The sequence below is a fragment of the Neopelma chrysocephalum genome, unplaced genomic scaffold, assembly GCF_003984885.1.
Source record: "Neopelma chrysocephalum unplaced genomic scaffold, ASM398488v2 Primary Assembly neopelma1_253, whole genome shotgun sequence".
NCBI classification, from domain to species: Eukaryota; Metazoa; Chordata; class Aves; order Passeriformes; family Pipridae; genus Neopelma; species Neopelma chrysocephalum.
The window spans coordinates 1,327,393-1,343,499 of NW_020897915.1; the positions used below are offsets into that span (position 1 = coordinate 1,327,393).

A 16,107-nucleotide genomic window follows, 5' to 3' on the forward strand; every position below is an offset into this window, starting at 1 on the left:
TTTGGTGCCTAAAGGAAAATGTCTCCTTGCTGTCCATGGCATCAGACCCTTTGGACAGAGTGGGAATGGGGGAAAGAGACAAAGACAGATTTGAAGATTAATTACTGTCTTCTACTTTGGAGCTTAATGTTTAACCTTTCCATGTTCTGGAACCACCCTGGTTTGCTTGAGGCATTAACATGGAGATTTCCTTCAACATTGAATAATTATATTTCTGTTTTTTTCACTGGACAGAGAGGTTGCTTTTTAACTCTGTTGTCCTTTGCACCGGAGGTGAACTGGAGGGGTTGACACAACTGGTACCAGCAGAGTTGGAGTAGAAAATCCAAACCCAATCCATGCTGTAGGGTTGAGCTTCCCACCTCAGGAGGAGAGGGATCCTGGCTGCCAAGGTTACCCATCAGTGCCTGGTCTGGGAGCCTAATTCCACATGTTTCCTGGAAAACACTCATTTTAAGCAGAGTGTGGGGTGTGGTATGTACAGTTGTGGCTGTACATGAGACCCGAGGACCTGAGGTGGAGGAACCTCCCTCAGTCAGATGATGTTCTCACTGGCTGGGTCCAGATAGGACAGGATTTACTTGTCTGGGAGTCCTGCACCTCTCACCTGGAGGAAAGCGTTTGAACAGGGTGCTGACATATCATTTTATGGCATGAACCATGAGAGAAAACATGTGCAGGGGGGGGTGGATCTGTAAAAATAGTCCTTTAGTTAACTGCTTAAATAGAAAGAAATGTGGGTGCCTTCAAATGCACTGTAACTACAGATAAAACCAGCAGTAAAAAACCTCCGGTGGGGGGGTGTTCAAGAAAGATTTTCTCTTTCCTTTCTATGGAACAAAGATATTTTTGATCATTTTGACTGGTATAAATACAGACGAGTAGGAAAACGGGCAGAGAGGACCTTGAGAGATGGTCTATCCCTCTACCCCGAGGCAAGACTTGCCAGGTTTGAGCCATTCCTGGTGACAGGAGAGTCTGTAGCTCCTTGACTAATTTATTCCAGTTCTCACCTGTCCTTCCTCTTAGGAAACGTGTCTAATGTTTGACCTATATCCTCCTTGCTGCAATTTAAACCCATTATTTCTTGTCTTATACCCAGTGGACACAGAGAACAATTTATTACCTTCCTATCTGCATCAACCTTTTACATAGTTGAAGGCTGTTATCATGTCTCCCCCTCAGTCTTTTCTTCTCTAGACTAAACAAACCCAATTCTTTCAATCTTTCCTCATAGGTCATGTTTTCTAGACCCCTGATCATTTTTGTTATGGAAATAAACATCCTTTAAATCAAGTTCTGTGAATCAATCTTGTGTGGAAAGGAAGGGAAACAGAGAGGTTAGAGTTAGCATTGGGAACAGGAATCTGGTGGTGAAAGAAGTGAATTTTCTGAGGTCTGCTGAGAGTACAGCCTTCCATTCTTCTTTGGGTTTAGGAAGTATATTGAACACAATTTTCTTTCCCCAATTTTCTTGGGAAACTTTTTTACATATTTGCTACCAGAAGGAAGACAGGATTCCATTTCCACAGGCTGTAAGCAGAGTGGTCTCTGGGAAAGCATTGGGAAAGTACCACAGAGGTAATTTTAAATTGTCCTTCATGCAGACTTTCTAAAATCAGCTTTCCAGCAGTGATATCAACCCTTGTTCTCCAACAAGTGGTGTAGTCAATCCCCCAAAAATGGTTGAAGAGTGGCTCATAACTCTTGGAGACATTTCATGCAATCAGAGACTCAGCACAGAAGATGCTGATGAGTATTTACCTTCTGTTTTGCTTGTAGTATTCTCCTTTATTACATGGGCTGCTCAGAGGACATTGGAAATACCAGTACAACTGTTTCAGCTGCAAAAACCATCCAAGGCTGTAGTCCAGCTGAAAATCCATCTTGTAGAAAAGACTAGTCTAAGGATTGCCAGTGATTTTCTCTGTAAGGGTGATTTTTTTGACAAGGAGAAGACTCCTGCTGCTCCCGTGTTCAGCCATCCCTCAGTGCAGGAATCTACTGGAGCCCAGAAGTCTAACTCATCCTCTTCATCAGCTCTGTGGGTTATTAGTCTCTGTATAACACCCCACTCATGACCAAACGCCTCAGACCAAGTCCTTTTAAAAGCTCTACCTTGCCTTGACCACTGACTGGATCATGAAACTGAGGGAAGAGGGAATAGCTGTCGCAGAGTAAGGGTTCACAAAAGTGTTGGATCAAGATATTTGATCCAGCAGGCCCTAAGCTACAGTAATTCTGCAATCAGGACATATTTGTGCAATAGCTGATTCAGGAGGGTGCCTCAGAGTTTAGGGCCAGTGACTGGAAATGGATTATTGTTGGATGGACATCCTGGGACCTTTTGCTTTGGGTCTACTGTTTTGTGGTCGAGAGAAGGGGGATCTGATGTCTCTTGCAAAATTTTGATCTCTTCTGTGGAGTCACTATGAGCTGGGTCTTTGGCACTGAAGAGTCAAGGAGTTAAGGAGATTGCCATGTTAAAAACTGGGGCTGCAGAAGGACTCAAGAGAAGTTCCCTGTGTTTATCCTCCTTTCCATCCTTAAAACACCATGGGCTGGGCTGAGGTTATTTTAGGTGTTTATCTAGACTGTGGATTATGGAGGACAAGGCTCCAAGGCAAGCACAGCCTGCAGCAGCCTTTTGTCCTTGGTGGTTTGGATGGTTGATGCATCGACTCACAGTTTCTCTGTTCCTCAGAGATAAGTGTGAAGCTGTGGTAAATCTAGTTTCAGATCAAAGACGCTGCAGCCACATGATGTAAAGCATTCAAAAAATATTCCTCTGAAGGCTTTATGCGGGGTTCAGACATCACCTGTCTTTCCACAGCCTGTATAAATAGTAAAGCCAGTGGGAGCACCAGGCTGCGTGCTTTGGCTAAGCTGAGAGAAGTGTTGTGTGCTAACATCTGATCCAGATCCCTCACTAATGGACACAGAAACATGGCCTTGTTGTTCAGGCTGCAGAATAATGAACCTATAAACATGGGACAGCATAAAATTTTATAGAGAGAGCTGAAAGTCCAAGAGCATCTGAAGTTGAGTGCACTGATGCACCTTGAAAATTAGTTCAGGAAGATGCATTAAAAGAGATGGAGTGTGGGAACCACAGAAAGACAAGTTCCTGTCCTGGCAGAGGAGATGTTGAAAGGTGAGAGGTTTCCTGTTAGCTGGCATGTGTTTTGTGAAGAAACTTCCCAAATGTCCTCTCATCAGAGACAGCACTGATTTGACCTGTCAGGCATATTAAATTCAGGCCTTGTCTGTGGTCAAGATAACTGAGAGTTCTCACACTTTAGGAGAGGTCCAAAATAATCATGGTGTGATGAAGAAAAATGCTTTTAGCTCTGTGCAGACTACTGGGAATGCTCTTCCATATTCTGTCTGACCCAAAGGTAAAGGCTCACTTATCTTCCAAGAGCCAGACTCTAGAGGATGCATGAGTGCTTCCTCTAAGCAGAGTGAAGGAGGCCAGGGACAGTACTTTGGCTGAAGTGAGACATTTTTGCTCTTGAGGTGCCACTAAGCACATCCATTCCAAAAAGCAGTTCTGCTTTGCTGAGTTAGGTCATCCTGATGGGACGGCGTTGTAGTAATAGCCAAGGAAAGGTTCTGGTTTTAGATATTCTCATTTTTACAAATATCTAAGGAACTCTACTTCCCTCAACCAGTTGTAAATGGTGTTTTAACAGAATCAATCTTAAAGGCATTAAAGGCAGGCTTCCAGCATCAGATGCAATACTAAAATTTGCACTTCTGAGATGGTCTCCATGTAATTTCTCCCATATGGACCCTAAAATCCCAGATACTCTAAGATGAGATTTGTGTGAGACACAGGGCCATCACTAATTAGCAAAGACCCCAAGCATGTGCTTAACTTTAAGCATGTGCTTTTCTTTCCCAGGACTCCTTAGAATTAAGGACTTTAACTGAATGGGTTTAGGGATATGCTTAAAGCTAAGCACGTGTTTAGTTGCTTTCTTGTGCTCTGGCTTTATTTGTTTTTACAGGAATAAGAGAAATGAAAGATCCTATTACAGATCAAACACAAATAAATGTCCAAACCACAGCAGGGAGGCTTTACTTCTTGGTTCGGAGCCCAATGAAGTCAATGGAAAAACACCCCAACACCTCAGTGGATTTTGGAGCAAAGTCCTCAGAGAACTGATGATGAACCCACTGCAGAAACCTGTTGAATACCTCATGTTTCTTTGCAAGGTTCCCTTATCTTGTATCCAGATGTTGCTAACAAGGGTTTTTATTAGCTGCTGAGAAGTACGAGAGCAGCAGTTTTTCAGATCTTAAAATCATGCACGTACAGATGAAGTAGAAACAGTTCTCTCTGCAGTAACAATTGTGGTCTGTGGAGCTGCGAGTGTATTTCGAAAGTTCCCCAGTTCTTATGATAAAATCCCAGAATGGTTTGGGTTGGAAGGGACCTTAAAGCTCGTCTCATTCCACCCCCTGCCATGGGCAGGGACACCTTCCACTACACCAGGTTGTTCCAAGCCTCGTCCATCCTGGCCTTGAACACTTCCAGGGATGGGGCAGCCACAGCTTCTCTGGGCAACCTGTGCCAGGGCCTCACCACCCTCAGAGACAAGAATTTCTTCCTAATCTCCAATCTAACCCCTCCCTCTGTCAGTTTAAAGCCATTCTCCCTGTCCTGTCACTCCAGGCCCTTGTAAAAAAACATTTCTTGGTCCCACTGATCTCAAAGTGTTTGCTCTGTCTTTCACACAGTGCAGTGAGGTTAAGTGTTGTCACACAGTTCCTCAGGAAAATGTTGCCTCTTTGTAGAGGGAAAGGTTTACACAACAGGAACAGCAGGTTCCTTTGAATAGCATTTATCTTTGCTGCCTTTACATCTCTACAGTCTCTACAGCAACACCTGACTTACTCATTTGGATTCTCTTTTTAGGCAGGGAAATAGCCACTGCTTGAGAGTAATCTGATCTATTTTTGATGTTCATTTCAGGATGAGGCAATGCTGGAGACTTCTCTATTTGACCAGCTGAATTTCCACCCATACACCTGGATTTTGATCCTCTGGGTCAGGCTGAAGCTTTCCTCACTTCTTCAGAGACCGTGCTAACCGAGGTCAGCAGAACTGCCTGAGCCATCAGCCATCACCCAGTGGGGAAAATGATCATGTGGCATCTTGTTAGGCTTGTCATGAAGGTAGGTGTCATTAGAAAGTGTTTCTGCTTCCTCCTTCTCCTCCTCCTCCTCCTTGGAAGTCATTTGGGTCATGGTAGCAGGGCCATGGGACAAGCTTTGTCCCAGCTGGGGAGCAGAGTGCCCACGAGAGTCTCTGGAGAACTGGTAAGCAGTTAAGGCTTGCTAAGCTGATATTGCTTCCTCTTCTATTATTACTTGTGTTTACCAGGTCAAATTGACATTGGTGTGCAAGGATGTGCTGTGGCCACATCAGAGCACCCATCCAGAGTCTCTGGGAGATGGATTAGCTGTCAGTGGGTGCTGATGTCACTGCACTGTCTGTTATTGCTGGGTCAGAGTGACACTGATCTACAGTGATGAGTTATGGTCACACCTTCTTTTTACTCTGTCACTCCAGGCCTTACTTTCCCATCAGTGGAAAAGCTTCTGGTGGTATCCACTGGCAGCAGCTCTGGGGTTTGGTATGTTGGGAAAGGGTTCTGTACCAACTGCCAGCACAATGGAGTTGTCCTGTTCTAAGTTTAATAGAGTCAAAGAGAATAAAGTGATATTATTTGCAGTTTGGATGCTCACTGGGTGAGCCCCACAAAATCCCATTAATGTTTTATTCATGTTTGGTATCTTGGTCTTTAACTGATTTTAAAGCTAGAGAAAAAAATGCCAGTCTTCACTAAATCCTAAAGTGCAAAACCAAAATGTTGGACCTGGTCTTTCTCTTCCTTCATGGTTCAAAGATTGCAGGCAAAAGGATTTAAAACATTTTCTTACAATAACACCAAACCAGAGCCTGGCTTTTAGATATGTATTTCTGTTGAGTGCCAAGACCTGTCCTTTTCAGTCATTTCACAGAACTAGAAGACACAAATCAGCAGGTAGATGTGCAGTACTAGTATTCTAATTATTATTTCTACTTTTCTCATGATTGTGATCATAGGAAACATTTCTTACTTGTTCCCTGGAAGAATTATTTCTCCTACCTAGCCCCTGTCCTAAATTTTTTTGTAGTCCCCTGAATAGAATCTGCAGTCCTTAGTAGAGTTAAAAAACCCCAAATCAACCCATTGACTTGAAAGGAAAATGTTAATTTCTTCAAGGAGGGTAAAAATACTTCTGTTGCTCAAACTAAGGTAATTAGACTGAGGACTTTCTCCAAAGTAAACCCTGACAATCAAACAATCATCTTTGGCTTTTGCACTGCATGGAGTTTCTCTTACATTGTTAAATGCATTCCATGTTTCAGTAAATGACACCAGGCTCACCAGCAGTGACTGAGTGATTAGTTTATCATCCTCTTAGTGCAGCCATCTAGATCTTTAACTCTTTAAGCAGTGGCATTTAAGTCTTGAGAACACCCAGGATCATGCCTGAGGCTTTAGACATTCTCAATTCAGGCAAATCTTGGATATCAAGTGAAAATGAAGAAAAGAAAGTAGGTGGTTGCATTCTGATAACACTTTAAACAAGTCAGGTAGGTTAAATTGCTAATAAACACCTCTTTTTTTCCCCTTTTTTTTTCTTTTTTTTTTCCCCCCCAGAGGAAGCCAATTCCTCTTTCCTGGGACCATTTAGGTCATTGGGTGTTTGAGCAGCATAAAATTACAGAGGAAAATTTAACAGCATACAAAGAGACTGAAAAGTGACAAATCTGCATTTCCTAAGACCCAGGGATGCAGGGTAGGTTTTTTTGGCTGGATTTACAATTCATGTCTCACGAGCCAGTAAAATGAACAGTTTTGCAAAAGAATTGATTCTAAAAAAATCACGTGAGCTGAAACATACTGAGCCAATGCCCTTGTGCTAAAATCTTGCTCGTGCAGGGATGTGTAAGTACATAAAGCTTGGTAGCAACAAAAGTCCTTGGAGAATGAAGGGCCTCTACTTACTTTGGAAAAGAAAGGTGCAGGAGGATTTTCAGACAGAAGGAAAAGACTTTGACCTGTGAGCTGCTGCTCAGCATCATGGATCTTCATCTATCATCTGATCCTGCTCAGTAACACGAACCAGATCACTCTGTGTGCCCTCTGCCATGGGAGACATGGAGCTGCTCACCCTGTAGAGACAAAGTGCTTTGGGAGCCCTGTTGCTGGGAAGAGTCTGAAATGTAGGAACAGAGCATTTACATGCCTTGAGCAACAGAACAGAGCCCAGCCTTTGCTTAGTTTTTATTTTAAAAATGTCTTTTGTCCACTGGCTGTGGTTTTTTGTTGGGTTGTTTTTTTCAGGCTGGACTTTGAGTTTTGCTGGTTTGGGTGAAAGGATTTTTTGCCCAGGAGGGTGGTCCTGTGTGGACAGGGAAGGGATGATGTGAGGTGAGATAAATTCTGTGTTCTGGAAAGGGTGGAGAGTGGATTTGGAGATACCCCTGGGCAGCAGAGCTGTGCACCTCCTGCAAGTACAGGCACACTGGTTAGGTCTCCAAATTTCTGGAGGCTCTTGTTCAGCCCCCAGATCATAGCCATTCTCAAGCTTGTAGATGTATTCAGGCACCTGCTTCCAGTGCATCTCCCCCAGCAGAAAACAAGATGGAAGTGATCCAGTTGTGCCATTCATTTCAAGGCACCTCCTCTGTGGTGGTCTCCTCATGGGCTCTTGGTGACTTACCAGCTGGGGAACCCTTGAAAAAGGAATGGTGGCTGTTCTGGTGGGTGCCAGTGGTGCCAAGAGAGGGAAATGAACCACATGGCAGCTTTGCAAGTCCAAGCTGCCTCATAGAATCCCAGAATGGTTTGGGTTGGAAGGGACCTTAAAGACCATCTCATTCCATCCCCTTGCCATGGGCAGGGACACCTTCCACTAGACCAGGTTGCTCCAACCTGGCCTTGGACCCTTCCAGGGCTGGGGCAGCCACAGCTTCTCTGGGCAACCTGTGCCAGGGCCTCACCACCCTCAGAGGGAAGAATTTCTTCCTAATGTCTGATCTAAACTCATCCTCCTTCAGCTTAAAGCTGTTGCTTTCTTGTCCTGTCACTTCATGCCCTTGTTAAATGGCACCTCTCATGGCACCACACTGAGAGAGATTCTGTCAAGCTCACCTTTCATGGCTGCAAATTTGTGCTTTGGATCTGGGGTTTGTCTCCACTATGCCTGACTCAAGACAATACTCATGGACTCTAAGTCCTCTTTGACCTTCTCATTTTATCCTCTGCTCCTCAAATCCTGCCTTAATCCTCTTCATTTTTATCTTGCAGTCCCTTAAGCCCCAACCCCACTCAGCTTCTCTTCTGCCTTTCCCATGCTCAGCGTGGTCTGGAGTGGATGGACAGCAGGATTTCCTGCTCACTTTGTCTCTGCACCAAGTATTATGTAGGGAAGGAATGATGGGATATGAAGTGACTTGCTGAGGGCTTCTGGAGGCAGGACAGGTGACTTTTTGGCAGCCATGGACTTACCTCTGTGTTGGGTCTTTGTGAGGAACGTTTGTAAGCTGATGCCAATTTTATAAATGACGTTGCACATTTGCTTTTTGCAATATTTCTTCGAATTGGGGTGTGGTGGTGCACACAATACCTGGTTCTGAGGCTTGTTGCTCTATCAGGTATGTGTACAGAGGGTGGGAAAAGGCAGCAGAGTCAGCAGGACAGAGGTGGAACAGGCAGGAATGCAGGGTGCAACCAGGGGAACAAACAGGTCCTCAGGGAAATAGCTCTGACTTAGTTCTGCTTTCCCTGACTCAAAGTGTAACATCAGTGTGTGACTCCAGTGTGCCCAGAGGGCTGGGACTGGGAGATACCAGTGCTATGCTAAGCCCGGATCCTGCTCAAGTAGGAACTGCTGGTTTAGACCCTCCATCCTGGGACTTTAGTTCAAAAATCTAGGTTTGGGGCTGTTTCTCTTCACGTCTGGGGGATGCTGTGCACCTGCCAGGTGTGTCATTCTGGGTTGTCACTGCAGACTAGTGCGAGCCTGTCATGACACCTTGGGGCCTCTGACTTCGGTCCTGTTTTCTAGAATTGCACTTGGCCTTGCCTTGGCCCTTTGCCCAGACCGAATTTGCCTTCTTGGTTTTCACTTCTTTCCCATATCGATTTTCTCTCCTGCTCTGTCTTCCTGCTGATCCTCTGGGGTCCATAAACCCTCTGCCCAGGTGGAGCTCTGTGGGGGCAACCACCCCCTCACTTCCGAGGTGCCTTCATATGTAAGAGGGAGTGAGATATGAGATGTCTCCAGACTCGCTCCCTTTTTGCCATTTCAGTTTTTTTCCCTCTTCCAACTGACTTTTAGATATTCCTTTCCCAAAAGTCCCTCTTCTCCTCTTTTTTTTTCTTTTTTTTTTTTTTGATGAGCCAGTTCCTCAGTTTTATCCCTCCGTAAGGTGTTTGGTGACGGGTATTTTAAGAAATAAAACAAGTGCAGATCCTGAAAACATCCTTTAATGGAAAGGCTGGTTTGCCTGTGGGATTAGACACGCACGGAACACACGTACAGCGCTGGTTTGCCCACATCGTTTGGATAAGGTATCAGGGAGGACAGACTGTCTTTGCACTGAAACCTGCAGGTCAAGAAATTGGCCTCCCTTCAGTTCACGGGCTGCCAGCCAGTAATGTAAAGCCCTGATGGCTATTTCTGGAAAATGCTGGAAACTACAATGTGTTTAATCTCTCGTTTCCAGGCATGGTCGGTTTTGCTTCTTCTTCCCTTCTTCTTCTTCTTCTTCTTCTTCTCCTGCCGTGGATGAGAAGTGAATCACCGGGTGTCTCTCCAGGATGGACGGGGCGGTACAACCTTTGTTCCAAGTGCTGTAAAGGAGGGATCATACGGAGTCTCCATGTCATGTAACTCTTCCAATATGTTCCCGAGGGCTGGAGTCCTACTGAAATGGTTTGAAAGCCTTTTGTTTGTCAGGTTGGAATTTGAGGACCTGTTTAGAGCTAAAGTTTATTTTTTATTCATTTCGGAGAATGGTGCAAAATGCTCTTGTTCTTCCAGAGTGGAGGCTCTGACATGCCTTTAATTCTAATTGCCTCCATGTTTTTTAATTACTCTTCACTGTTTAGCATATGCTTAGCCACTTGGATAAAATAGGTTCCTGGTGATTCAGCCACTGCCACAGAAGCACAAAGCTGAACCTAGACCTTCTGAAGTCCAAATTAACTCCTTCATCATTAGGCCAACCTTCCTTTAGGCATCCCAGTACTTGCAGCACTGCACCAAACCTATGGCCTTTGAACTTCCCAGGTAGCTAAAGTCCCCCTTTGGGCTGCTGAGTCAGTGCCTGTGTATGATGGAAGCAGTGAAGGGGAAAACAAATAATTGTTTATTTAGAAAAGAGACAGAAATTAAATCAGGTTTTGCTGCTGTTGGCACAAACTGTGCCCCTGCTCAGGTGCTTTTGAGTCGTAGCTGTTTGGGAGAGGAGGTGGGCTTTGATTCTGCTTACACTGGTTTTTCTTTGCCCCAGAAGGAAGCAGAGCAGGTAACAGTAAGTAAGAATGTCTCTACCTTGAAAATAAACCCAGCTAACACCTTACTCGTTAGCTTGCTTTATCAATTATAGAACAGAGAGCCTTGACGTGCTGTCGTTAAGTAGGTCCTGCTAAAAGGTTTGTCAGGAAGGACTGCAGCTGTGTCAGGGGAGGTTTAGGCTGGATATTAGGAAAAGGTTCTTGCCCCAGGGCTGCCAGAGCTCCAAGAGTGTTTGAACAACGCTCTCAGGGACAGGGTGGGATTGTTGGAGTGTCCTGTGCAGGGCCAGGATGGCCCTGGATGATCCTTGTGGGTCCCTTCCAGCTCAGCATATTCAATGATTGTATGAGCAGGAGCCTTTCCTTCAGAAACCATCTTTTTGTGTGTCTGTGGGAGGCTCATGCTCTGCTCATCCACACCCACTGTGTAAGTTTGATCAGTGAGCACTTTCTAAGAATGATGATTAATTGTGGGTATGCACCTTGTCACCAGGCAACGGGTACAAACAAACCCCACCAGTTTATTGTTGCTGAAGATGGAGGCCACAGGGCATATCCATGTTTCCCAACAGGGAGCCCATGGCAGAATCCTTCCTCTCTGCTTTGAGGTGAGGATGTTCACATTAACAAATTCGGAATTCATCCACGTGCTGACGTTTCCCAGCACTTGCAATAACACCTGCCTGTAAAGTCCTTTGCTATTGCTGAAAGTCTAATAGAGCTGGTGTGAACTGTTTCTGCAGCAGATGTCCTGCTCTGCTAATTTACACCTCGGAGTAGTGTTTGAGATCATTGAAGCTTCTGCTGATGGCAGATCTCGAGCTACAATTAAAGGACAAAAACAAATGTCGGCACCCAGCGGTTGTGTGGAAATATCAGAGTCGCAGCAGGACTCAGACAGAGCCACGGATCAGTACTAGAGACACACTGGAGTGGTTTGCAAGGCCAGGGAGCTGCCAGCACTTGTGGTATTCTCCAGAAGTATCCATGACTCATCAGATCCAAACTGAATCTGCTTATCTCCGATGGCCATATGGCCGGATGGCGCTCGTTAGAGGAGCGATGGTCTTTATTAGTACCAGCCACAATTTCAGAGCAGGAGGAATGTGTTCTTCGCCTTCTGGAGGTCCCCCTTGCTTCTCAGGGATGGGGCTTTGATGGAGCGGGGAGTAATACAGTGAACGTGGGCTAAAGGTAAGGATTCTTTCCAAGAGCTGCATGAGATCAGTGCGTATTCTTCTTGTAACATCAACTGAGGAAACCAGTCGATGTGTAGATGATTTTAAAACAGATGTGTTTCTAACACACTTCAGGGGAATGTTCACAACAGGCCATTCAAATGGCTCTGCCTTCATTTCATGAGTCGTGTTGCTGAAGCACTTCCTAATCACAGAATTCCAGGATCATTAAGGCTGGAAAAGAGCTCCAGGATCATCGGGTCCAACCTTTGACCCATCACCACCTTGTCAACTAGACCAGAGCACCAAGTTATTTCTTGAACACCTCCAGGGATGGTGATTCCATCACCTCCATGGGCAGCCCATGCAAACACCTAACCACACTTTCTGTGAAGGAATTCTTCCTCGTGTCCAACCTGAAAGAGCCTCCAACCTGAAAGAAACCTCCTAATTTTGAGGCACCAGCATCTCTAAAGGAACAATATTTATCAGCAGAGACCTCAGAGTCTTGCAGCAGAAGACAGACACTCCCTGTATGAACATTTCTAGCCTTGCTCAGTCTTGGGGATCTTTGAATAGTGACAAAGTGAACAAGTCAAGTAACAGCAATTTAAGGTTCTCCCTGCGTGGGACACTCAACCTTTTAATAGCGTTCTTCAAACAATAAAAATCATCCTTAAAAACAGGAAAGAGCAGACAATCCTACTGTTCCGACTGCCATGTGTCTGATTACCAAAGACTGCCTTTTTAGAACTGCATTATTTTAATGTTCCCACACAGTGTTTTTGTAGGGATTTGTAAAAAAAACCAAAAAAACCAAAAACCTGTTTGGAATAAAACAGCAATGCTGAACCTGATTCTCTTCTTAGCTCAGGAGTGGTTCTAGACGTGGTCCTGACACCTCAGCAGAGACACTTTAATGTAAAGCAGAAATAGAGTCCAAGCTGGGCCCAGTCCTGTGTTTTAGGAGAAGTATGAATTTATTTATTCAAGAGGAGGCAGAAAATTGTGGTAGAACAGGCCAGCTCTGAAGCACTCAGAGAAATCATGAAAATCTCAGAGTGGTTGTAAAAAATGTTCCTTTCACCATTCAAGCAGCTGCACTTGTTTTTACCAGTCCTAGTCCAGCTCTTTAGTGAAGAGCTACTTTGGAAAACATAATCCCTTGGAGTTGTTTGCTCAGTTCCCTTTGTTTTAATTGACAAGCTTAGGCAGCTGAAAGGAAAGGGTAGGAGGGAATTGATCTGAGCACACTTATGGGCATCCTGTAATTCATGTCATTAAAACGTCTCTGACATATGCCTTTATTTATTTATTTATGGTTTTAGGCTTGTTTCTGCTCAAGCACAAATCTGGTGAGACAAGTTCTTTTATTTTTTTTTTCCTCAAGGCGGGTTGTTTGCAAACTTTAGAGCCCAAAAAAAGGTGCAGCTGCTCTAAAAATAACATAGGATGCAAGAACTGGTTTGGGAAGGTCCGAGACCAGAGGCATCTCCTGAAATGCTGCCATTAGAGGAGAAGTTTTCCTTGTAAACAGAGCTGGCCTAATTTCTAGAGGTGCTGAACATCAACCTACAGTGCTGGAAATGGGTCAGGTGTGTGTGGCTGGGATTTTATCAGGAACACGTCTGGGCAAATCCATGATAACCAGATTGAAACAAAAGAGAACAAATAATTGCCCCTCAGCTGGTGACCTCTGTGAGCAGAGCTGGGCACTGGGGCTCCAGGAGACCTGTGGGTTCCCGGGATTCTTGCTGCCACCAACAAAGTCTTCTGTCACAGCCGAGGTCTGCCCATGATGAATCATCTCCTTGTCTGGCCATTCTTTGCAGGGTGAGGTCCCCAGTGACCTGGTTCTTTGCTTCCAGAGGAGACCAATGGTCTTGCTGACAAGGTGCAGAGATTCCCAGAAGGTTTTTCACAGAGGACAGAGGGGAAAAAACCTGGCTGCAGAACCCCAAGTAGGGCTGGGACCGAATCGCAGGCAAGAACCCCACCAACCCCCTCTTCACCCATGTAATCAGAGGGAGGTGAGCCTTGCCTTGAGCACAGACACAATGTTTCTATTTTTGATGTCCTGGATCTTTAAAGTTGCATCCACTGCTGAATTAAGCAGTGTTTGCTTTTCAAACCTTCCACATTTGTATTTTTAGCTCCGTTTTGGCATCACTTTTTTTGGTTGGAATATATAACACACTGGGTTGTTTAGTGTGCCTGGACCGAGTTCAGCCGATGTGTAACTCCACGGGCTGGAGCAGAAGCTCCGTTCAAGGTGAATTACACTCTATGGGGCTGAGGAAATGCAGCTCCTGTAGAAAGGCAGCTCGGCTCCCTCGGTAAATGCTACACTATTTCCATCCATGGTTATTCCTTTGTGGTTTGGGTTATGTATTTACATTTTACGGAATAAATACTACAGCTTTCCCCATGACTAATGCTTCTTAGTAACCGAGGAGCTACTCAAATACGCTCTTGCCTCCTACGAGAGCCCAAACCACACTGCTCTGCCCTGGCTCTCTGGCCCCAGCTGGCCACCTCCTCGCAGGGCACGGTTAACCAGCGTTACATAAGCGAATTTTGGGATCTCGGTTTGACGGGATGGCTTAGGAGAGATCAGGCACTGGATGCCGTGGGACTGAATTTCTCGGGGACAAACGTTTCCAGCACGGCCGCTCTCCGGTCCCGACGAAATCCGAGCGAGGTCTTGGGACGAAGAGCACAACTGCTCCCACAAAGAGGGAGCCCGTTGCTTTTCCAGATCCAGAGGTCTGTTTTAGAGCTATACAGGCCCTCGTGTAAACTTTGTTTATAGACTGGAGTATTTTCAATGAAAATGTTATTTAACTTTAAAAAGTTGCACAGCAGCTACTCCCAAAATTGTTTTCACTTGTTAAGAATAACACACAGTGTGATACGTTTGAAATGGCGATAGCAATATTTCACAAATTTTGATGGATTCATAGTCCAAATACCTTGCTAACAGATGTTTCTTTTAAACTCGGAGTGGTATAGGAATAACTCAGAGATATTACCGTGTCAGCACTGCCTTTTATCTGTGCGTGTCCTTTCGGTGACATCCCTGGGCTTTTCTAATGCATGGGTCAGGTCTGAGCTAAAAAAAAAAAAAAAAAAGAAAAAAAAAGTGAAATATGAAAAGGAGGCGTCTGTGATGTGATGGTGTGTGAGCTCTGGGGCAGCGCTGGAAGGACGCCGAGGTGCTGGTGTGGGCTTGCTGCACACTTGGGCACGGCAGCCCGGTGGTTTGTGGCCACGTGGCTGGTTCACAGTCATCGTTTCTGAGCTGGTTCTTGGTTGTGGTTAATTGATGAGCTCCGAAGTTCCCATGGCCACTCCACGACCACATCTTTTGGTCTCATAAATTAACCAGCTGTTCTCGCCGTGGGTGATGGTTTGCCCAACACAAAGGGACACCCCAGCAGGGCAAAGGGGCAAGACTGATGCCCTGGTGGAGTTGGCTTCATTTATTGTGGGGTCGTTCAGTCTACTCCGTGTCTCCAGAGTATGTGGCATCCATCACTTTTCATTAGGGTGTCCTTCCCTGGAGCTGCCTTCTCCACACCTTGTTCATACATCAATCCCAGTATGCCCAGTTGATGTGCCCTACTGGGAGACCAGTCTGTCCCCAGACTCCACCTGGGAACAGTCTCAAGCCTTGGGATGTCTGGCTCTTAGTCTCAGCCCCAAAGCTGGCCCAGGGCAATGCTGGGGTTGAACTGTGGGGCAGGGAGCATCCTTCCTCTTGGAGATCCCTCTGGAGCAGCCAGCTGTGGCCTTATACAGCCCTTGGAAAGGTGCCTGCTGCACATCCAGGTGGGGGTCTGGGAACCTGACCTGGTGGGAAGGGGGAGAGAGCTATGCAGGCAGCCAGGGAGGGAAGGGGCATGAGAAGGATGAGAAAACCTGGAGGGAGGGTGGGAACCCAGGGCAGGGAGCAGGGATAACCCCCAGGCCTGGCAGCGGGCTCCCAACCCCGGGGAAGGGACTCTAGGGTGGTGGGAGCACAGGAGGGACCCTCTCTCTGCCGCCATCCCTTTCCCCGCGCAGCTCCTCCTCGTTCCCAAGCGCTCCCTCCCATCTCCTCGGGGGAGAGCCGCTTCCCGAGCCCCCCTTTCCCAGACCGGTCCCTCGGGGAGAGCCCCGCGGTGCCCGCACCTCCCGGGGGACGGCGGGGCCGGGGCGGTGCGGGAGGGTTCCCGCGGGGATGCACCTGAGCGGGGCGGGGGATGCGCGGGGGTCCCACCGCGCCCGTCCCGCGGCCCCGCCGGGGGGTCCCCGCGCTCCCTGGCCGGCCCCGGTTTTCTGCCGGCCCCGCAGTCACGTGG

At 46.3% G+C, this 16,107-nt stretch overlaps 1 long non-coding RNA gene across 2 annotated transcripts; it reads left to right on the top strand.

Moving 5' to 3' along the window:
- The first annotated feature begins 317 nt into the window (after positions 1–317).
- Positions 318–13,702, top strand: LOC113977667. 2 transcript variants are annotated; one of them, XR_003537387.1, is made up of 5 exons: positions 318–410; positions 2,041–2,044; positions 4,982–5,184; positions 6,720–6,858; positions 11,330–11,358. It is a non-coding gene; the product is annotated as an uncharacterized LOC113977667 (long non-coding RNA). The 2 variants fall into 2 exon arrangements; XR_003537388.1 differs by lacking the exons at positions 6,720–6,858; positions 11,330–11,358 and adding an exon at positions 13,597–13,702.
- The last annotated feature ends 2,405 nt before the right edge of the window (positions 13,703–16,107 follow it).